The following is a 24,488-nucleotide window of genomic DNA, read 5'->3' on the forward strand; positions in this document are numbered from 1 at the left end:
TCTTCTTCTATTTTTAACTGTAAATGAGCAGGAGAGCTTTTTTGCGAACTTAGCAGCGGAGCAGCAAAAAAACACGTCTTCCTACATGGCCGCCATAACCGGAACGTTTATCATAGTTTTACAATGAATTTTCATAGTTTTAGATTGAAAGTCTAGAGCTGGCAGGGTAAATCAAAATCTATATATAAAAGTAATTTAAAACATTCACACGTGATAAAAAAAAATATGTAATTGTCATGTAATTGTTTGAATCAACAACTAGAACATTTAAATAATAACCATTTCCATCCTCAGGAGTTCTGGCGCGGCCTTTGTGACGTCATAAGCACTCAGTCAAGAGTTCGGTGAGTGAATGCAGTGTGGAGAAGTGAATCTGCTGCATCGCGCGACATCAGAGGTAGGAACAACTATATTTACATTATTTCGCCATTAGATGGCGGCAAAGACTGTCTTTATGAGACAGTCTGTCAGACGCAAATGACTAGGGTGTCAGGGCACGGGAAAACCCCTTAACTGTTAAAAGTTCAAGATATTGCAGCGGACATTCAAACAGATTTTTATTATGAATATATGACTATATCTACTGTAAATGCAGGTACTCTCGTAATACTCTACTCTATAAGCTTCAATGAACAATATCAATGAGAAGTTTATGTTTATGTTGCTAAGATGGTTGCTAGGGGTGTTGTGCAGTGAAATGTTGAACCATTGAAGCGATCATTGCCGTGTTTTATCTGGAAAAAACCCCACTAACGTTAATCAGAACCAAGGACTGGAACTACCCGTTTTATATAGATAAATATACTGCAGATAATGGCTTTATTGGTAAATGATGTTGTTAAGCATTTATAATTGCAGGATGTTTTTTCGTTGCTATATTTTCGTCTTGATAATTTCTCTTGTTTTAGTAAAAAAAAAGTATTTATACAATTTTTACAATTTTCAAAACTCTTAGCTAAAAAAATCCAAACTGATCACACTTGTAACCCAGCTAGTCATTCTTTCAAAACCTGATCCATGCTTTCATTACAGTTATGCACATTTTCAGTCCACATAATCAATGTTTCAAAACACAAGATGATTGTAATATGTAACGGAACATTTGGTTTAATCACCAAAACACACATGACCTTCTTTCAGTTCAGTACTTTTAAAGGAATAGTTCACCCAAACAAATAGTTCATGGCCCTGTATGAGTTTCTTTCTCCTGCTGAACACAAAATAAGATATTTTGAAGAGTATCGGTAACCAAACAGTTGATGGACCCCATTGACCTCCATAGTATGGGGGTAAAAAATATGATGGATGTCAGTGGGGTCAATCAACTGTTTGGTTACCGATACTCTTCAAAATATCTTATGTTGTGTTCAGCAGGACAGAGAAACCCTACAGGATTGGAACAACTTGAGGGTGAGTAAATGATGACAGGATTTTCACAGAGATGGGACCAAGTCACACATGTGTAAGTCTCAAGTAAGTCTCAAGTCTTAACCTTCAAGTCTCAAGTTAGTCCCAAGTATTTTTTTCTTGGGCAAGTCAAGTCAAGTCACAGGCTATGTCAAGTCAAGTCAAGTCAAGTCACCTTATTATTGTAATTTTACCTGCAGAATCTGATCTTAATAAAGTGAAAAGACAAGATATAAGTAGCCTAACTGTCAGTAAATTACAATAATTTGGATTTGCATTGTAAATACTCATTAAAATTGAAAATATATTTTAACAATCATCAACCATTTCAATTGTGACTTATACAACCAGTTAAATTAATGTAATTGAAAATATGAATTAAATTAAATTTACATTCTTTATTGTCACTAAAGCATATACACAAGTATCGAAGTGAAGGTCTTGGATGCAATTATGTTGTGACAGGAAAGACCAGAATTCACAAAACATTAACTGCATAATATAGGCCTACATGTACAGTATTCTCATATACATTACAATACAAAATGAAAAATTACAAATACAGAATACATTTTAAAAATTCATATACATTTTAAATGTTGCAATGATTCTTTGAGCAGTTCCTGTTGCAGTTCAAGTAACATAGCAGTGACTGGATACAAGCAGTACAAGGATAGTCCACCCAAAAAATTTGAATTCTCTCATCATTTACTCCTTCATGCCATCCCAGATGTATATGACTTTCTTCTTCACATAAACATAGACAAAGATTTTTAAGGAAATAATCCATCTCTGTGAGTCCATAATACAAGTGGATTGTAACCCATGTACGCAAGACAGTTGGTCGGAAGTGATTTTTAATAGTTAAAACAGTTTACATTATTAGTATTTCTTTTATCTAGCCTATTGTTTGACTTCAGAAGGCATTGATTCATTCACTGAGGTCGCATGGATTACCGTCACGCTCACTGTGTGTGGTTTTTAAAGCGTCTTTAGGACTCACCGAGATGGATTACTTTCCTTATAATCTTAATTCGTGTTTATCTGTAGAAAGAAAGTAAAATGCATCTGGGACAGCATGAGGGTGAGAAAAATAAGTGAGAATTGTATTTTTGGGTGAACTATGCCCTTAACATTCATATGCTGTTGGTATGCTAATCCAAGATCAGCACAGACTAATACGAATAAAGTGCAAGGTGTCTGAAGATCAAGATCCCAGTCATTCAAAGGTGATGTGTCTGAACAAAGTAAGATTATTGTCTGATAGGGACATCTCTGGTACTATCACTCCATCCTCTGTGTCAGCATCAGAATTTTGTTTATGGAAAAGTTGCTCCACTCCTGGAAAATGAGAGAGGAAATTAATTATAATCTAACAATACAAACTACTTTGAACCCCCACATACAGTAACAAGTTGCAGATTTACAATATTTTTTCCAAACAAATTATATAAATGTTTTAAGGGATTTTACAGTACTAGCTTAAATATTTACCTCGGGAGTCATGAAGCATTTATCATATGTAATACTGTTGTGTAACCAGTAGATGGCTGTATACCCCTATAAACATATATCCATGGCTGTGTATTCCCCAGTTGCTGGATGTTTTCAGTCATAATTACTTGCATGTATTAAGGTTTTAATTTGGACATATATTTATTATTAAAGACTATTAAAGATTAAAAAAAATTCTCAGAAATGTTCATTTGAAGTGCAATTTTTGGCATTATTATTAGTCAAATATTGACACAGAAAAAGCATTTACTCATACTAGCTACATATAATAGCTTTATCTATCAGTCATCTTTATCACACAAAAGTAATCAGAATAAATTATTTCTAAATAATTAAATAATTTTCAAGATACTTCAAAATAATTGAGTGTTTATTATTATGAACTGTGACGTGTTCTGTGGTCAAGTCGTTTCTCTCCTCTTTCAAAAACTCTGCATCGCAAATTAATCAGCAATTGAGAAATTCAGGTTTAAATAGCTTTATTGGCATGGTAAAAAAAAGGCTTTACATTGCCAAAGTTAAATCAGGCAGTGATTGACAGCGCTCTGGTCCAATGGCATCATTGACTGATACAGTACTTTTTGTACTGTAGGCTACAGTACATATACTGTACAGTACTCTAGCACAATGTTGTTTGGGGTGGCTGGGGGGAAATATGATATAATCGAAGACTGTAACCGAATGTAGATAAACAAGTCATTTAATGATTGGGCTAAGTTAAATCAAGACAACACAGCTGTATAATGTTATGGGCTCTCACCTGAAAAAAGCCAGTACTGTATTATAAATAGTATTAGTAGGCTATAGTATTGATTAAAAATAAATAAATCTGACTTACCACGAGTAGGCTATCCAGTAACCTTATAGCGACGATGGCTAATGATATCATTCGTCTGTACTATTCCTTCTATAAGAAATCATCTAAAAAATATAGTGTAGCAGCAAAAAAATACAGATATAAAATGAAATAGAAAGCTGCGCTTACAGACGCTCACATCCACACATAAACACAGCACTGACGTCTTCACTTCCAGGTGAAGAAGCTGTCAATCAAAAACTCAGTAGCCAATAAGAGCACACTGCTACTAGCCCCGCCCCCACGAGAGAAATGTGTCAGAACAGCAAACGAAAACTCTGGGAGCGTAAACGAAAACTTCAGAAGTGTAAATGAAATCTCTGGAAGCGCATTTGTAAGTTCAGATCAGCGAACGAAATATGAGAAATTGTTAGCAAAACATGCAGTGTATTAAAAACGAAGTAAAAAAATTTGCCTGCGATTTATTCTTTTTCAGTTTCAAAGATATTTTATTCAGTTTCAATTTATATTTTCATTAGTTTCTTGAAAAGTAACGTTCATTATTATTGGATCAAAATTAATTCCATAGGGAGTCCATAAAACAAATAACAGCTTAACATCCAACAGACTCCTCTCTGAACACCTCCCTCTCTCTCTCTCTCTCTCTCTCAAACACAGTTTACTTACAACATTAAACTTTGTTACATTTCTCCTCTCTCTCACACACTCACTCTCACACACACTCTCTCTCTCTCTCACACACACACACACTCACTCATCGTTAGGAAAGATTAGATGAATGTGATCATTTATATTTGGGCCTTTTTTGGGCCTGAAATCGCTGATAAAACCTTATGGCTACTTTAGCTATTATTACATTAGCTAACTACCAACTAACCAGATAACATTAACAAATTGACAAGCACTTACTGGGCAGAATGGCTGTTAATGTTGCATGTCTTGCAAAGCGCTGTTCGTCTTTTGCCATCTTGTGAACAATTCTTGAAGCCGAAAGCGATGACCCTCGGTACCCCTCCGGCTGACATGTTGATGTGATATCTGATCTAAGTGGGCGTGGTGTGCGTAAGGTACGAGAGGGCATGACTGATGATAGTTTCATGATCCAGTCATGACAACGCTATTCTCAGCCTGCGCTCCAGCTGGGTAATCAACTTGATTTTTAAAAATAATTTCTATATTTTATATTCAAACTGAAAACATGATGTGATTAACACTCAAGTCATTCAAGTCATCGTGTCTCAAGTCATGTCAAGTCCCGAGTCTTTAACTTCCAAGTCCGAGTCAAGTCTCAAGTATTTTATTTTTTGTCAAGTCAAGTCACAAGTCATAAAAATAGCGACTCGAGTCCAAGTCACCAAGTCACAAGTCCCCATGTCTGCCTCCAGCTGTTCCAGGAAGAGCTCCAGGAACTCCTCAGGTACGTGCAGAACCTCCTCAAAGTGCTGCAGGATGTAGTGCTGTGCTTTACAGCGGAGCTTTGAGCAGGAGGAAAAGTCCTCTGTCAACTTGCAGATGCCAATGCAGTTTCCTATATTAAATTTGAAATGCTGGGTAAAACTTCATTCATAGCCACTTCCAGAATAAAATTTCAAGAATGTGTTTGCCTAGATATCATAGTTACATTCTTTTTTCTGGCAATACACTCATTCATTTTCATGCATTTATATATTTGGACTTAGGCAGTTTCAACCGTATAATGTTGGCAGTGGAAATGATGTATATAATTATAATCATTTCTAGGTAATTTGCACACAATTGCAGTTCAAATGCTTCTTCTCACCTAAAGTAGGAGCTGCAGCCACACATGATGATCTTGTGCACTTGAAATTCTCTGTCATTTGACTTGATGATCAAGTCAGTGTGTTCGCCCAGTAAACGTGCTTCATCAAACACGTCAAAGGCTGTTGCTCTTATGTTCTCCATGTTCTCTCAGGACTGTAAATGTATTCAGTCTTCTCTCCTCAAACTCTGATTAAAGTCTCCTCAGGATTGTGTCTTTGTGGGACTTTTGCTCAGGAGAGTTCTATAGAATGTCTCTGTGACATCATAGTTGTAGAGCTTCAATATATCTTTTCAGTTTGTGTCTTGGCCACATAATTATTAAAGAGTTTTGTTTTATCGATTCCTTTTGAATGAAACATCTTCACAGTAACAAAGATATTAAATTCAGAATTACTGCCATTATAAGTAAAATTACAAATAAATGGGCAAGCTGATTTTTTTTTTTTTTACAATATTTACAACTGGAAAAATTCAACAAACAAGACTTTGAACAGTCACTAAGACACTACGGCTGTATCTGAAATTGTCCCTTATACTGGACCAGCAGTTCTCAACTGGTTTGGCCATGGGACCCACATTTTCCCATGGACATTAATATTATTATTGGTTTTTTTTTTTGTGGAATTTGACCGAATATATATGGTATTATCACGATATTGAAATGAGCGTTTTCAAACAATAAGAGGTTTTATATATTTTTTCTTAAAACAAAACAAACTAAATTATATTTCAATCCAATAAAGTAATACACACAAAAACTACATAAAGTAAACAAATGTTTTAAACTGATTCAAGTGTTATAAAGAATTATAAAGAACATAGGTAACACTTTACAATAAGGTAAAGTCAGTTAATGCATTAACCAACATTAACATTGAGCAAAAGCTACATCTGTTACCATAGTTATTCTTTGTTAACATTAGTTTAAAAAAAAATACAACTGATCATTGTTAGTTCATGTTAGCTCAGGTCCATTAAATCCTTCTGAATTTAATAATGTGTTATTAAATGTTGAAATTAATTGTTTTACAGGTGCAGGAGATCATGGATAGTTGGACGGATGGCTGGATGGACGCACACACCTCTTCGTGTTTGGTGAGTATGCAGGATGATGACAGGAGAACACAGGAGAGGAATACACTGGAGTACCAACGCTGGAGAACAGGTAAGCACTTCATAGAAACAAGACTAGACAATGATGTGAGACGAGGTGTGTGCTTTTGTAGCTGGCTTGATGATGGTGCAGATGAAGTGCAGGTGTGAGTGTTCAGTACTCTGGTGAAGGTGTGCTGTGTGAATGGCTGATGTGACAGCCTGGCAGATCCGTGACAATTACCCAACAATAATAAAGAATCAGAACATTTGCAATCAATGTGTAGGGCAGGGGTTCTCAACTCTGGTCCTCGAGGTCTATTTTCCTGCAGAGTTTAGCAGCAACCTTGATCAAACTCACCTGCTTATTGATCTTATGGGGACATTTTGTACAGTAAAACAAATCATTATTTCTATGGAAAATCCCCATAAAACATGAAGTGTGTGTGTGTGTGTGTGTGTGTGTGTGTGTGTGTGTGTGTGTGTGTGTGTGTGTGTGTGTGTGTGTGTGTGTGTGTGTGTGTGTGTGTGTGTGTGTGTGTGTGTGTGTGTGTGTGTGTGTGTGTGTGTGTGTGTGTGTGTGTGTGTGAATTAGTCTACTACAAACTTCCTTAACAGTATTTATGCTTACAGGGCACCTATTATGACCCTTTTCACAAAAAATAAGTCTCTGATGTCCCCAGAGTATGTATGTGAAGTTTTAGCTCAAAATACCCAACAGATATTTTTTGTACAGCATGTTTAAATTGTCATTTTTTGGGGGCTCAGAAAAACACACCGTTTTAGTGTGTATCCCTTTAAATGCAAATGAGCTGCTGCTGCCGCCCAAAGGGTGGAGCCTTACGAGCTCGCGCTCAGAGCCAGGACAATCTCATCTGATAATATCAAAACAGAAACTCTCATTAGTGGTGTTCATTTCGACTCGGAGTCGGACAATAATGCCCACAGAGCCAGAGAATATATCACTGCAAAATTTTTCGTTGTGAATTTACAATAAATAATTGGATAAATTTTGCATGACTTTCACAGTAAGGATTACAGCAATATACTGTGAAATATACTCACAGCAATTTACTGTAATTTTATATCTGTGATATTACAATGCATTGTTGTAAAAGCACAACTGTATACTGTAACTTCACAGCTTCAATGACAAAGCAATTACTGTGATATTACAGTACATTACTGGGGAATTACAATCTTTTGCTGTACATCGTTACAACAAGGCCCTGTATTTTACAGTGTGTACTGTGAAAGTAATGTACAAGTTGACAATAATTTACTGTGAATTTACAATCATTGTACAATTAACCCCCTCCCCCCCAACAAACAACTCTGAGGTAAAGTCAATGTTAGCCCAATGGCATATTTATTAACAAATACATATTTTTCAATGTACAGCAGATGCCAAGAACTTCAAGAGTTCAAGAAATTCAACTTTCTAGTCATAAAAGTCATCTTAAAATACAGAAAATGCAGAGAAATTGTGCAAACTCGCAATTCAACTACCTGTCTCACAATTCAACTATTCATCTAGCTGTGTCACAATAACAGTAATGGACAGGATGGGAATGAGGCCTTCATGGCAAGATAAGAGAGCGATGAAGGAATGTCGTAAAGGGGTCAGGCGCTCCTCTCAGTCTCAAACATTATAATGAGTCCACACGTAAAAATCTTGTAGTGCAAAGTTGTCTTGAAAAATTACAAAAAGAACAAGGCTACTCAAAACTGAGCCTGACAACTACCACTGCAAAAAAAAACTATGATGCCCACTCAAAGTCAATAAGTTTCCTCAAAAGGGTGCTCACATGAGGGTTCATTGTTGTCCGCTTCTTGGTCTTTGAGCCTCTTTCAGGATTGATGCCCAGGAAGCACCTGTTAATAAGCAAAGATAGTTTCAGTTTTAAATAGACTTACAGTATGTATTGCAGACAGCATTTATCAAGGTGTGCTTTTTGCTGTGCTTTTTCCCCACATCAAACCCTAATAGATTTATAATCCAAACTTGTTAGATCTTACTCTCACCATATTTTTTTTTAGCCATTTTTAGCCAAGGTGCCTCAGGTTAGGTTTGCCTGAGGCAAATAGGGTTGATTTTCTACTATGAGAGGCCATATCAACGTGTGCCGCCACTGAAATGCATCTTCACGCAATTGGCCAGTTGGTAAATTAAAACCAAACCCTGTTGAAAGTATGACAAACATATCCTTTTCAATAAAGGGCCTGAGAGCATTTAGTTCTGCTTTGAAAGAAAATTTCATCTACTTCATTCAATGCATTCACATTTCGCAATAGACGTTTCAAAATCATCATCACATAGCCTGCCCCAAAACAAAATAAATAGCTGTGATTGGACCGGCAGGTATTTGTCAGCATAACATGTGTAGAAACCCAGACTGATCTGCAGAGCGAAATTGAATGAGTTCGCGAGATCAGGATGGTCTCACCAGGCTAGCCTCAGGTACCTCGTTTGTCAGCATTTTAGACCTCAAGACAATCATTGAGTTGGAAGCCTGTACTATAATGTGAATTACAAGATTAAATGTTATCTTTATAAAATACCTTTGAATGAACTCCAGCGTCGACGATCCAGCGGCAGGATACTCAAGGTTGAAGACGTAATAGCTGCTGAAGAAAGCAGCTACTCCGTTGTAAAAAGAAAGGGTGTGGGCCCATCACGACATGTCCCTCGATGGATACAAGCCATCCAGAGGGCTTCATCATGTCACCTGAAATGAACAGATACAACATTATGTGTTATGAGCACTTTGCGATCTGCTTAAGATACAAATGGCTATACAAATGTAATTCTTATTATAATTATAATTATTATTATTTATTGTGGTCTTGTAGATTTCTAGAATGAAAACAAAATAATGAGTTAGAAATGTCGATACTAGATCAAAGTAACATTACCTTGAATGATCAAGCAGGGGCTGCTGGGGAGTTCTGCAGTATTGACCAGTGGCACATGGCTGTAACATAGTTAACACACAATAGCATGGATTTAGGATAAAGGATAAATATTGTTCATTGGTCAGAGGTAGTAAATCATGCAAGGTAAATGTTGATAATGTAATCACTCATTTTGCATTTTAAATATTTGAATAAAAAATCTTACATCAACTTCAAGCATCAAACTCTCTCTGATGACCTGGAAAGAAAAGAAAAGAAAAAGGAGAAATTACACAAATGCAACCAACAATAAGAATTTCAGTTTGAATGCAGATTATGATCATTGATCATTGTAATTTAATTTTATCCGTATGTCAAAAATGATAGTGGTATATATATAGTGTTTTTTTCTGTAGCACTTTGAGATTGCTCACTCAATGTAAAGTGCATTTACAACTTTTACAATTATTATTCATTCATATCAGGACAAGTGGGAAACCCTAGTGTTAAAACCCTCCCGTTGTCGAACACGACATGAGACTAATTTACTCTAGTTAGCTCAGTCATGTTGTAAGTAGGATATCCGCTGGAAAAATATTTTTTCATGGACCGTTTGGTTTGAATCAGTTATTAAAGTTAAACAGCTAACGGTTAGCCCTGCTAATCTATGATAACCTTGACTAATTACAGAAATGTGCACACATAAATAGTAATGTTTGTCCCATCATTGGTTTTATAAACTTTACAAACACCAGATTTGTCTAAACGGTGCTGTGACATGAAAAATTAACTTATAGCTAAACTCTCGTCATTACTAACATTACTACTATTAGCAAATGCTGTGAGAGAACGTTCAACAATTCCGGGCACTTGCTAACAAAATGTGAACTGTGTCATGCGATAAACGTATAAAGTAAATATTATTATCATATTAAAATAACATGGGTGTAAGTGCTGCAAACATTCTGCTCACCTTCTCCATTCAGCCCGAAAATTCAGAAGAGGGACACGACCGCGCCTTTTCAGTTCAAATTCAAAACAGTTCGGTTATGTCATGTGACTTCCCAGGGCATATTTCAATACAATATTTCACTGTAATAATACTGTTTAATGCTGTGAAATCCTTATTTTTTTCACTGTGTTGCTGTGATATTACAGACCTTGTTGTGATATAACAGCAGGTTTTAGATTGCAGTATTTTACTGTAAAATAAGAGTTAAATGCTGTAAAATCCAAGGATACTGTAGTTTTTACAGGTATTCATTGGGATATTACAGGGAAACTTAATTACAACAAGTTACTGTAAAATAATACTGTTAATTATTGTGAAATGCTGGTAATTTTTAACAGTGTACTGTATGGAGATTGAACAGGTATAGTTTAGCTTAATTATGGTTATAACTTATTTGTCATCTGCTTTTATCCACTATTAATACAAGCCTGCTGTAGCAGACCTCGTCCGAATGATGACCAAAATATACTGATGAGTTCGATTAAGTTTATTGTACATCACACAAAAGATGAAGCGTTAGTTTTACTCCAGAAAATCACTGTAAGAGCAGCTAAATAAAAACAGTATAAGATGTGAGCATTTAAGTCTTATCCAAAACTCTCTCTCTCCCTTTCATTAGCATGGAACATACACAGCGAAGTACACAAAACACTCGTTACAACTAACAGTAAACAAATATATACACACCTTTTCAGTCTGTGCTTAAAGGTGAACTAAGTATCTTTTTTACTTTAACCGAACAGCTTCGGAGTCATTGGAATAGTTATATGACTTATTTCGGGTTGAATGGTGGTCGTCTCGCACCCCCCAAGCGCCTGTGAGCCGAAAAACCACCCTTGCAACTTTGGGCCGGCGGGCGTGTATCGCTTGATATCAGGTCTCGCGTTGCAACGAATTGCTTTATGGCACTGCAAAGTGCACACGTACACGTAGAAAAAGGTAACGTTAGATACTGAGTTCTTCACACTTTCGTCATGGCTGAACCGGTAAAAAAGAAGCAGAAAGCTAGGAAAGGTTTGTCGGAGGACCAAAGAAAGAGGAAACGGCAGACTGACCGAGCAAGGAGTCAGACTCGAGTAAATATCGTTCTTGTTGATGGACTAGTAGACATCTTCAGAGCTTATCTGTGCCTGTTCGATGTCCAACGCTTTGTAACGCGTTGTGTCAGGAGGAGAAATAGGGATAGCTCACAGATGAAGTTATTACAGAGGCCAGACAGACTCACGGAGGCGATTGGCATCTCACAACTTGCACTTTATTCCCCAATCGAACTCGTGTAACTGTTTGTCACCCATTCTACCGTCCACAGCTTAATGAGCATCAAACTGAAATAACCCGCATACATGGGGGTGTTCGAGGTGCACACACAATACAGACTGCCGACAGTTCAACAGGGCGCGCGCAGCTCTTAAAGGGGCCACACCTTATTTCCACTCATTACAGCCTCATTACAGCCTCCATCTGCGCGAGTGGCGACAGTAATATTAAATACAAGTACTCCACAGCGACTCTAGGGGTCGCTGTTTGACAAAAACGGAAAGCTGCATAGTTTGCCTTTAATAAAGTGAAAGTGAAAGTGAAAGTGACACATGACGGCGCTTGTCTGAAGTTTTAAATCATTGGTTACCCGTAAGCCAATCACATAACGTTTGGTTATGACGTGTGTTATGCGCTGGCTCAGCCGCATCGAACTTCCACTGTAAACACATGTATGATGTGAAAACAAAACCATCGAGCGAAATACCGGAGTGAACATGGCTGTGAACGACTTTTGCAGATTATGTGAAGTAAATCTCCGCATCCACGGTACAATCAACGTCTACGTCACGGCTCTCAGCCCGCCCTCTGTTCGTTGATTGGCCGGCTGTTTTGAGGCCGGAGGAAAACTGAGAGATAGGTCGCTATCTCAGACTGAGTACAGAAGCGAACTGAAATTGAGCGGAAGTACGAAGTCTGACGTAGTCAGGCTAGTCTACAGCTGCTCAAGCGTCGAAACAATGGCGGACTGTGTCCCGCTCCCTCAGGGCGGGTCTATGCTCAAACTGCAGTGTCAATCAACAGTCGTGGGAGGGGCCTGTGCAAAGTGACGTCACATTGCCGCGAATCTGAGAACGGCTTGTTCTGAGACAGTGCTTATGATTTATTGGGATTATAAAAAAAGCACTGGGTGGATTTTTATCATTATAGGGTGGTTGTGTACACACACTGCCAACACACATTTATGTTGGCATAACGTTGGCTGTCTTGCGCAGTCTACCCTCGTCGGACAGGTAATACAAGGTGCAGGCGACAGGGAACCGCATGACGGTCGTCTCAGCCTCGATGTAGGGACGCAGCAATTCGGAGAGTGACAGCAGCGATGACCTTGACATCCTACAATTTTCACGCCACTCATCCGGGACAACCACTTCATTTTCGAAGTTCTCCCACCAGACAGCAGTTCGCCCAGGTCGGACCCAAAACCGGCGACGCTGGCGGTGACGCGGACTGGTTCTTTTGTGTTGGAGGGAGGAGAAGTTGTTGCAAAATTGCTGACCTCCGAGCACTCATTCGTCTCTGCTCCTCGACATAATGGAGCAGCTGTATTTGCAAATGCAAACACATGAAAAGAGTTTGCACCAACATAAATGTGACTGCTACTCTGAACGCTTCCATGATCACCAAAGCCAAATGAAAATGTAAACATAGGTCGCACTTTTGGCGTAGGTGCGAGCTCTGGCACACTGTGACGTTGGCTGCCTAAACATCCGTTTGTCTCAGTTTACATGCAAACGAAGATTTTCAAAATCTCCACTCTGGCCGGAGTTTTTAGAAAGAATCGGTTTCAGAGGCGAATTCTCCGTTTGCGTGTAAACGAAGGGCGCAAACGAAGGGAAACGTCTCCGTTTTTCAAAATAACCATGTATGTGTAAACTGGGCCCAAGGCAACACTTAAAAATGTCTTGTGTGGACACCAAGCGGGAAGGAAGTCGACCGGAAGTTGAAGCCGGCCGCGTGCCACCATCTTGTAGCAGAACTTCACCTGCTGTTAGCATCCCATTGACTCCCATTCATTTTGGCGTCACTTTGACAGCGAATAACTTCACATCTGAGGCATTTAAAGACTCCATTTGTCCATTATTTATTTCTAAAGAAACACAACAATGTATAAAATGCTCCATTACCTTGTAGCTTATGTTATGGCCTCGTAGAAGCAGTTTTTGTAAAAGTAGGCTAAAGATTGCGTCATAACCACGCGACTCTCTGTCGCACAGTAGAGAGATTACCGTATGGACAGGAGGAGAAGCTCGCGGGCAATCGGGAGGACATGGAGGCAAAATGACAAAATAATGAATCAGAATACCTAGCATAAGTTTCTCCTGCTCCTAGCTCGTGGATACCTCCTACTCACGCTCTCCGTCTCTGCAAGATTCGGAAGGGAATGATTCAGATTTCTCATGCCACAGCCACTAGAAGACAGACGGGTTGCTCACGTCACATCTACGTCGTCAAGCTCGGTTTGAGTCTGTGCGTCAGGAACGGAAGTCCAAAAAAATCGCTAAAAATGGGCTTCACTTGTCTCAATTGAGTTCCAATGAGATGGCTCTGTCCACTTCTTATACTGTCTATGGTGGACACCCCTCATGGGTGAGCAGTTGCTCATTATCATTTAAAGAGACATCAGGGTTCCCACGTGTCATGGAATTTCTGGAATGTCATGGAATTTTAAAAGGTCTATTCCAGACATTGAAAGTCAGGGAATTTTATATATTTTTTGTCCAAGTCATGGAATATCAGGGAATTTAGTTTGTTGCTTTAAATTTTAGTTTCCATTTATCAAAATGTAATTTTTCTATACCGATTTTTTTATCGCGCTGTTTCACACATCTTTCTGTATTGTTGTGCTTAGGCTATTTTGAGCACCATATTTATTCCCTTCCCGCTCAATTGGAAATCACTTAGTTAACAGGTACAGGTGACTGCATTCGACTAAGGCAAACATGCCAGGAAAATGTAAATTTTAGAGCTTTGGCTACAAAATGAACAATTTAAAGACTGGGGGCCCTATCTTGCACCCAGCGCAATTGACTTTGTTCACCGACACATGTATCATTCCTATTTTGCACCCGCGCAAAGCGGACTTTTCCCTCCTCAGACGCACGTCGGTAAGTTAGGAAATACACTTGCGCTCCCGGGGGGCGGTTCAGCGCAAAGAGGAGGCGTGTTCCGGCGCAAACGTTCCCTCATGCTATTTTGCAGGTTTAGAAAACAATTGCGCCACTAACCAGGAAAAAACTGTTTAAAGTCAGTGGCGCGTTGCGCATGTTATTCATATGCTATTTTTAGGGCGCAAGCTTGGCCATAATCAATGTAGTGTGTGCACAACACGCACTTTGATTCTCTCATCTACACAGAAGCAGCAGTTTTCATTTTTGCAAATCATACATTATTACGATAGATAGATAGTTGAATGATAATGAAGCTACTTCAGACCAACCCATTTTAGATTTGCGCCTGGCGCAAGAGTCATTTATCCCGCCGGGAAAATAGCAACAGCGCCGAGACCCGCCCACAAAGTTACTTGCGCTTTGCGCTTGACACTTGCGTTTCAGATCGTTAAAATAGGGCCCTGGGTGTTAAAAGTAGACGACAGAAAAGCTAAATGTAAAGTTTGTAAAACTACTATTGAGCTATCAAATATGGGTGAGGTTGCACTTCGCAGCCACGCAAACAGCAAGAAGCATGCTACTCGTAAATAGCCGACAGGAGCATCATCTTCGGCCCAAGTGCCCATCACTGCTCTACTGCAGCCTCCCCATAGCCTGGAAATCCAGACCTAAATCTAAAAGATTAATGGTCTGGCGTCGACTAATGAAAATCGGCAAGCTCGAGGGGCGGCACCAAGCATACATTTGAAAATCTCACTGCACGCAATTGGATAACACTACGACCAATCACAACAAGTTATCGCTTAGCTACCAGTGGAGCTAACTGGTAGATGTATCCAGTCGGTAAAAAAGCAAAAACGCTGTTCCTCTTTTAGAGAAAAAGTCTAATTCTTTCATTGTAGCGGCCAAAGCCGTTTCAAACAAATGGTGTTCATCCATAGCCATCTTGCAATGTTTACTAATGACTTCGAAGTCACAGCGCTGTCGTCATCTGTTTAGCTCGCTTCTGGCCCGCCTATATCAGGTAACCCGATGTGATTGGTGCAGCTCAGATCGAGAGGCATATTTAATGAGCATCATTACTCGACACCAGAGTAACTCGCTGAGCAAATTCAACGTGTGCTCTCGCGAGAACTCTGGATTACCAGGGTAGCCTCCCCATATAGCTCCAAGAGAACGGCAATCAGCTAATGAAGCCGCTCCCACCCTCAGCAGTGACGGCAGTGTGAGACACAAGCCGCGTTTCCATTACCCTTCAAATTGCGCAAATTGAAATTGCGAATTGAAAATACGCACAATGGAAACACGTCAATTTCGCGAAAACTCCCGTTTATCGCAAAAACGTTTTTACGCTCTCATGAGGTGGTTTTTCAGGCAATTCAAAAAAGGAATATTCTGGGATATATGTAAACCTACCAACATCCATTGCCATGGTTTTTGGAATGACTTTGCGAGATGTGAAAAGGCAGTATTCTAGTCGTGGTGTAGTATAATATTGTGTATTAAGCCGCACTAACTTTAGACCTAGTATACAATTAGGATTATAATGGTAAATAAAGTTTGAAATTGGTTGGATTTAAAACACTGTCTGTGGCTGTTTTTTGTCTGCTCGGTGCTCCGCAAAACAGCGGCCTGTTTTGCCGTTCATCATAGGTCATGGAAATTCATCTTTTTAGTCAGTGAAAGTCAGGGAAAGGTCAGGGAATTTGACATTTGGTTTAGAGTGGGAACCCTGGACATGCACCGAAACGGGTCGCTGTGAACAGAGCTGTTTTGGAGGAGGTTAAAAGGGTGTTGTTTTACACACCCATTGAGGAATTTTAGTATACGTTACACACTTTACATGAAGACCCTAAAGAATCATACCAACTTGTGGAAAATGGGCATCCGATGACCCCTTTAAGAGAGCAAACATACATCTGCATTGCCCTTCATTCATGCTATTTGAAATCTTTTTTCATATTACTTTATCTCTGTCATATTACTTTCTATATCAGTCATTTTTTTCTTTACATTATTTTCCTCAAATTTTACTGTATGTTTTGTGCTGTGTTGTACAAATATGTCTCAATTTGAAGGTGTTTAACGTCACGGGATGATGTTGTGAAGCAGTAATTTCCCATTGTCTTCATGAACACTTGTTGAATTTGTGCTGGTCAGATGAAGTCCGACTGAGCATTGAGAAGTAATTAAGATTATTCTACAAACACTTTTAGTGTCCTGGTCCTGGTCCTTCTCCTTCTCCTGTCCCGGTCTTTTGGGCTGAGCGAAGTTTTAACAAAGTGTTGACTGTTTGTTTTGAACATCAGGAGTGAGAGAGAGCTTCAGCACAACCAGATCTAGCCTAGTTTTCCTGCAGATTAAAGTCTGACATTTCTGACATTAAACATCATGATCTTTAATGTAGTTGAGTATGGTAAGTATGCTTATAGCAACGGGTTTTTGTACATTTTAATGTAAAAGACAGTTTATACTTAATTGGTTTTCAGTCTTTATTCAGGAAATTTGTCAGTAAATATAGATTTTGTAACTGACTAAATAGACTCTTTAGACTGGATGTTGCTTTAAGTCTATAACGGTGTCTTGATGCTCGTAACGGTTCAGAGGTGAAGTGAACTGTACATTTTCATTTTTTAAGATGACATTTTTTGAAGAGTTTGTATATAAACAAATCGGTAGTGTTTAAGCACATTTCAGTTGACTACATTTTAATTTTGTATTTGTATTTCAACATGCGTATGTCAAGCATCTGTTGATTGAACTATTCCATGCTGAGAAAAAAAAAAACTTTTTTTTTTTAGTTTTTTTTTTGTGCTTTAAATGCAAATAATTGTATGTATCTTTTGGCAGTTAAGTATTTTATGTTAGCAGCGTCAGTATAAAATTGCTTAGTAACTAATTCAACAACTATTCCTATTATCATATAACATGTAACAAATAAAATGATAAACAATAAACTGTTTTTTGTCATTTGTAATTGACAGAATCTTCACACTAGATTTCTAAATGTTGGACTAAATAAAACTTCTCAGTTGAATGAACTATGAAACTAGTTGAGCAAACATGTTTTAAAATTGAAGTCAATGGGCCAACTAAAAAAATAATATGTAGCCTATTCTTTTTGATAATATTCAGTGTTGAAATTGACGATGGTGAATGAATACAAACCAATAATATTTTATATTAACTACTAACAAATTATCTTTTTATTTGTGCATAATTTGACAAAAACAGCAGAATAAAAATATTTGATATGTGAAATGTACCTGGTTTTTATGTATACTGTTCACCTCATTTCATTTTGTTGGCTCTTTGGTAACTGGAAACAATAACTTTTTAAGAAATCATTTTCACTTGATAAATAGGCTATTCAAATGTTATATATTTATTTATTTTAGGTTTATCATAGTTTTACAATGAATTTTCATAGTTTTAGATTGAAAGTCTAGAGCTGGCAGGGTAAATCAAAATCTATATATAAAAGTAATTTATACTACAGGGCCGTTGAATGCTTGAATCTGATTGGTTGACGAACGTTCTAAGGTGTGCATTATTTTCAGGGAAACGCACGGCTAAAGTAGTTCCAGGCAGGTCTTGACCGCATTACAGTTCCATATCACTTCGCGTAGTCAACTGTAATAACGGAAAATAGGATACAATTCATAACAAGAAAAAGCATTTCGCCCCATGCGCTTGATCTGCAATTTTCAATGTCTAGCTTCACAATCAATAGAAACATGCAGTTTAATTTGAATAAATAAACTATAAAGTCCTATCTATAATCAATAGAAAATTAAACTGAATATAGGCTAAATAAATGGATAGTCCTGCAGCACGGATTTTTATTGCAGATAATAACAAATAAATAATTATTGATAGGCCTACTTGTTAAAAGGGCTTTGGGTTTCATTTATTTGGCTAGTCTACTGTCATCTGTCAATAATAGAAAAAAAAAAGAATTAACGAATTAATTAAAACGATTGAATTAATTAATAAATAATAATATTGACGCACATGCTTTTCTGTCTCATTTATGCAACATCTCTCTCTAATAACTGCATTAATAACTGCATAAAGCCGGGAACACACTTTAAGGCCGGTTATGAATGTAATTTGATACTTTGACTGATCATGCCCGCGCGTGTTCAGCGCGTTCAGTCTGTGTTCAAAGTCGGTGTTTAAAATCTGCTGCAGTCGATGAAAACAGTCAGAGAATGTGTCAGCTAGTCGTGTGTCCCAGCATTAGTCTGCTATCAGCGGCTCAAACCTCCGTTACTAACTCTACCTAACCCTAACCCTAACCCAGCATTAGTCTGCTATCAGCGGCTCAAACCTCCGTTACTAACTCTGAAATGACGTTTTGGAATTAGCAACGGAGGCATGGGATTAGATGCGTAAGAAATTAGTCCTACATACAAGAGCGTTTTAATGACAAAAACTTTACAAACGTCTTGAAATACATAATCTGAACAATGTTTCGAGGTGTGGTAACTGTAGTATAAGCGGAATAATTGACTTCAGGCCGTTGAATTATTAGAAAAATAATGCACACCCGAGGTGTAACGGCCACTCCGCTTCGCGTCGTGACCGCATTACCACCTCGGGTGTGCATTATTTTTCTAATAATTCAACGGTCTGTCGTCAATTATTCCTTACTTAAAACATTCACACGTGATAAAAAAAAAAAAAAAAAGGTTCATGTAATTGTTTGAATCAACAACTAGAACATTTAAATAATAACCATTTCCATCCTCAGGAGTTCTGGCGCGGCCTTTGTGACGTCATAAGCACTCAGTCAAGAGTTCGGTGAGTGAATGCAGTGTGGAGAAGTGAATCTGCTGCATCGCGCGACATCAGAGGTAGGAACAACTATATTTACATTATTTCGCCATTAGATGGCGGCAAAGACTGTCTTTATGAGACAGTCTGTCAGACGCAAATGACTAGGGTGTCAGGGCACGGGAAAACCCCTTAACTGTTAAAAGTTCAAGATATTGCAGCGGACATTCAAACAGATTTTTATTATGAATATATGACTATATCTACTGTAAATGCAGGTACTCTCGTAATACTCTACTCTATAAGCTTCAATGAACAATATCAATGAGAAGTTTATGTTTATGTTGCTAAGATGGTTGCTAGGGGTGTTGTGCAGTGAAATGTTGAACCATTGAAGCGATCATTGCCGTGTTTTATCTGGAAAAAACCCCACTAACGTTAATCAGAACCAAGGACTGGAACTACCCGTTTTATATAGATAAATATACTGCAGATAATGGCTTTATTGGTAAATGATGTTGTTAAGCATTTATAATTGCAGGATGTTTTTTCGTTGCTATATTTTCGTCTTGATAATTTCTCTTGTTTTAGTAAAAAAAAAGTATAACATTTTTACAATTTTCAAAACTCTTAGCTAAAAAAATCCAAACTGATCACACTTGTAACCCAGCTAGTCATTCTTTCAAAACCTGATCCATGCTTTCATTACAGTTATGCACATTTTCAGTCCACATAATCAATGTTTCAAAACACAAGATGATTGTAATATGTAACGGAACATTTGGTTTAATCACCAAAACACACATGACCTTCTTTCAGTTTAGTACTTTTAAAGGAATAGTAAACACCAAACAAATAGTTCATGGCCCTGTATGAGTTTCTTTCTCCTGCTGAACACAAAATAAGATATTTTGAAGAGTATCGGTAACCAAACAGTTGATGGACCCCATTGACCTCCATAGTATGGGGGTAAAAAATATGATGGATGTCAGTGGGGTCAATCAACTGTTTGGTTACCGATACTCTTCAAAATATCTTATGTTGTGTTCAGCAGGACAGAGAAACCCTACAGGATTGGAACAACTTGAGGGTGAGTAAATGATGACAGGATTTTCACAGAGATGGGACCAAGTCACACATGTGTAAGTCTCAAGTCTTAACCTTCAAGTCTCAAGTTAGTCCCAAGTATTTTTTTCTTGGCAAGTCAAGTCAAGTCAAGTCAAGTCAAGTCAAGTCAAGTCAAGTCACAGGCTATGTCAAGTCAAGTCCTGTAGTAGGTCAAGTCAAGTCCAAGTCAAGTCACCTTATTATTGTAATTTTACCTGCAGAATCTGATCTTAATAAAGTGAAAAGACAAGATATAAGTAGCCTGTCAGTAAATTACAATAATTTGGATTTGCATTGTAAATACTCATGTTCAGTAAAATACATCATGGAATCAAACAAAATTGTAACTTCATAAAATTATGTATTTTTCACTTCTGCCAACAGTGTTTGAAATGTTTTAAATTGTCAACATTGAGTCCATAAAACAAATAACAGCTTAACATCCAACAGACTCCTCTCTGAACACCTCCCTCTCTCTCTCTCAAACACAGTTTACTTACAACATTAAACTTTGTTACATTTCTCCTCTCTCTCACACACACTCACTCTCACACACTCTCTCTCTCTCTCTCTCTCACACACACACACACACACACACACACACACACACACACACACACACACACACACACACACACACACACACACACACTCACTCATCGTTAGGAAAGATTAGATGAATGTGATCATTTATATTTGGGCCTTTTTTGGGCCTGAAATCGCTGATAAAACCTTATGGCTACTTTAGCTATTATTACATTAGCTAACTACCAACTAACCAGATAACATTAACAAATTGAAAAGCACTTACTGGGCAGAATGGCTGTTAATGTTGCATGTCTTGCAAAGCGCTGCTCGTCTTTTGCCATCTTGTGAACAATTCTTGAAGCCGAAAGCGATGACCCTCGGTACCCCTCCGGCTGACATGTTGATGTGATATCTGATCTAAGTGGGCGTGGTGTGCGTAAGGTACGAGAGGGCATGACTGATGATAGTTTCATGATCCAGTCATGACAACGCTATTCTCAGCCTGCGCTCCAGCTGGGTAATCAACTTGATTTTTAAAAATAATTTCTATATTTTATATTCAAACTGAAAACAAGAATGTGATTAACACTCAAGTCATTCAAGTCATCGTGTCTCAAGTCATGTCAAGTCCCGAGTCTTTAACTTCCAAGTCCGAGTCAAGTCTCAAGTATTTTATTTTTTGTCAAGTCAAGTCACAAGTCATAAAAATAGCGACTCGAGTCCAAGTCACCAAGTCACAAGTCCCCATGTCTGCCTCCAGCTGTTCCAGGAAGAGCTCCAGGAACTCCTCAGGTACGTGCAGAACCTCCTCAAAGTGCTGCAGGATGTAGTGCTGTGCTTTACAGCGGAGCTTTGAGCAGGAGGAAAAGTCCTCTGTCAACTTGCAGATGCCAATGCAGTTTCCTATATTAAATTTGAAATGCTGGGTAAAACTTCATTCATAGCACTTCCAGAATAAAATTTCAAGAATGTGTTTGCCTAGATATCATAGTTACATTCTTTTTTCTGGCAATACACTCATTCATTTTCATGCATTTATATATTTGGACTTAGGCAGTTTCAACCGTATAATGTTGGCAGTGGAAATGATGTATATAATTATAATCATTTCTAGGTAATTTGCACACAATTGCAGTTCAAATGCTTCTTCTCACCTAAAGTAGGAGCTGCAGCCACACATGATGATCTTGTGCACTTGAAATTCTCTGTCATTTGACTTGATGATCAAGTCAGTGTGTTCGCCCAGTAAACGTGCTTCATCAAACACGTCAAAGGCTGTTGCTCTTATGTTCTCCATGTTCTCTCAGGACTGTAAATGTATTCAGTCTTCTCTCCTCAAACTCTGATTAAAGTCTCCTCAGGATTGTGTCTTTGTGGGACTTTTGCTCAGGAGAGTTCTATAGAATGTCTCTGTGACATCATAGTTGTAGAGCTTCAATATATCTTTTCAGTTTGTGTCTTGGCCACATAATTATTAAAGAGTTTTGTTTTATCGATTCCTTTTGAATGAAACATCTTCACAGTAACAAAGGTATTAAATTCAGAATTACTGCCATTATAAGTAAAATTACAAATAAATGGGCAAGCTGATTTTTTTTTTCTTTTTTTTCTTTTTTTTTACAATATTTACAAGACTTTGAACAGTCACTAAGACACTACGGCTGTATCTGAAATTGTCCCTTATACTGGACCAGCAGTTCTCAACTGGTTTGGCCATGGGACCCACATTTTCCCATGGACATTAATATTATTATTGTTGTTTTTTTTAGGAATTTGACCGAATATATATGGTATTATCACGATATTGAAATGAGCGTTTTCAAACAATAACAGGTTTTATATATTTTTTCTTAAAACAAAACAAACTAAATTATGTAGTTTTTGTGTGCATTACTTTATTGGATTTAAATATAAAGTAAACAAATGTTTTAAACTGATTCAAGTGTTATAAAGAATTATAAAGAACAATAGGTAACACTTTACAATAAGGTAAAGTCAGTTAATGCATTAACCAACATTAACATTGAGCAAAAGCTACATCTGTTACCATAGTTATTCTTTGTTAACATTAGTTTAAAAAAAATACAACTGATCATTGTTAGTTCATGTTAGCTCAGGTCCATTAAATCCTTCTGAATTTAATAATGTGTTATTAAATGTTGAAATGAACATTAACCAAGATTAATAACTGCTTTAGGAGTATTGTCCATTGTCAGTTTATGTTAACTATAGTGAATTAACTAATAAAGCCTTATTGTAAAGTGTTACCTGTTACAGAATGCAGATCCAGACACAAAGAAATACATTGAAATGTGAGCTTTATTAACAGCACTGAGCAGAATGGAGAATACAGATGAGTATGCAGTTCAAATAGACTTTGAAGAATGAGTAAAGCTTAGTAACGAAGACCTTCCTTGTTTTACAGGTGCAGGAGATCATGGATAGTTGGACGGATGGCTGGATGGACGCACACACCTCTTCGTGTGACAGCAGCGATGACTTTGACATCCTACAATTTTCACGCCACTCATCCGGGACAACATCTTCATTTTCGAAGTTCTCCCACCAGACAGCAGTTCGCCCAGGTCGGACCCAAAACCGGCGACGCTGGGGGTGACGCGGACTGGTTCTTCGTGTTGGAGGGAGGAGAAGTTGTTGCAAAATTGCTGACCTCCGAGCACTCATTCGTCTCTGCTCCTCGACATAATGGAGCAGCTGTATTTGCAAATGCAAACACACGAAAAGAGTTTGCACCAACATAAATGTGACTGCTACTCTGAACGCTTCCATGATCACCAAAGCCAAATGAAAATGTAAACATAGGTCGCACTTTTGGCGTAGGTGCGAGCTCTGGCGCATACTGTGACGTTGGCTGCCTAAACATCCGTTTGTCTCAGTTTACATGCAAACGAAGATTTTCAAAATCTCCACTCTGGCCGGAGTTTTTAGAAAGAATCGGTTTCAGAGGCGAATTCTCCATTTGCGTGTAAACGAAGGGCGCAAACGAAGGGAAATGTCTCCGTTTTTCAAAATAACCATGTACGTGTAAACTGGGCCCAAGGCAACACTTAACACTAGAAGTGCCATGGCGGTCATTTTGACCGTTTTGAATTTTATATCTGCAATAACTTTGTTGAAAAAATAAATAAAATCCTGCCGGTACCTGACTTTTCCTAAAAGTGTCTGTATTTTCATTTAAAATGTTTTTCATATAAATTGCACATAAGGCAAAAAAACTAATTAACATATTTACCTATTTCGGCCATAGACGGTCATATTGACCGCACTGAATTTCGCGGTATTATTATAGGCTATACCAATATACACAACAATAAAATGTGGTAAAAATACACAAAACATATTCAACAACAAATAATTTAAATGTAATGATATTCAGAACAGAACA

At 37.9% G+C, this 24,488-nt stretch overlaps 1 protein-coding gene and 1 long non-coding RNA gene across 2 annotated transcripts in view; one reads left to right on the top strand and one right to left on the bottom strand.

Annotated features, from left to right (window-relative positions):
• LOC309505079 (uncharacterized protein) overlaps positions 1 to 24,488 on the top strand; it is a 612,572-nt gene that overhangs the window by 274,811 nt on the left and 313,273 nt on the right. The gene's annotated exons all lie outside the window — the stretch shown is intronic.
• On the bottom strand, positions 7,960 to 10,862 carry LOC309504814. Its single transcript, XR_014208181.1, has 4 exons — positions 9,735 to 10,862; positions 9,530 to 9,588; positions 9,176 to 9,342; positions 7,960 to 8,488 (listed from the first exon to the last, which is right to left on the bottom strand). It is a non-coding gene; the product is annotated as an uncharacterized lncRNA (long non-coding RNA).

Source organism: Leuciscus leuciscus (assembly GCF_965113295.1).
Source record: "Leuciscus leuciscus genome assembly, chromosome: 8".
NCBI classification, from domain to species: domain Eukaryota; kingdom Metazoa; phylum Chordata; class Actinopteri; order Cypriniformes; family Leuciscidae; genus Leuciscus; species Leuciscus leuciscus.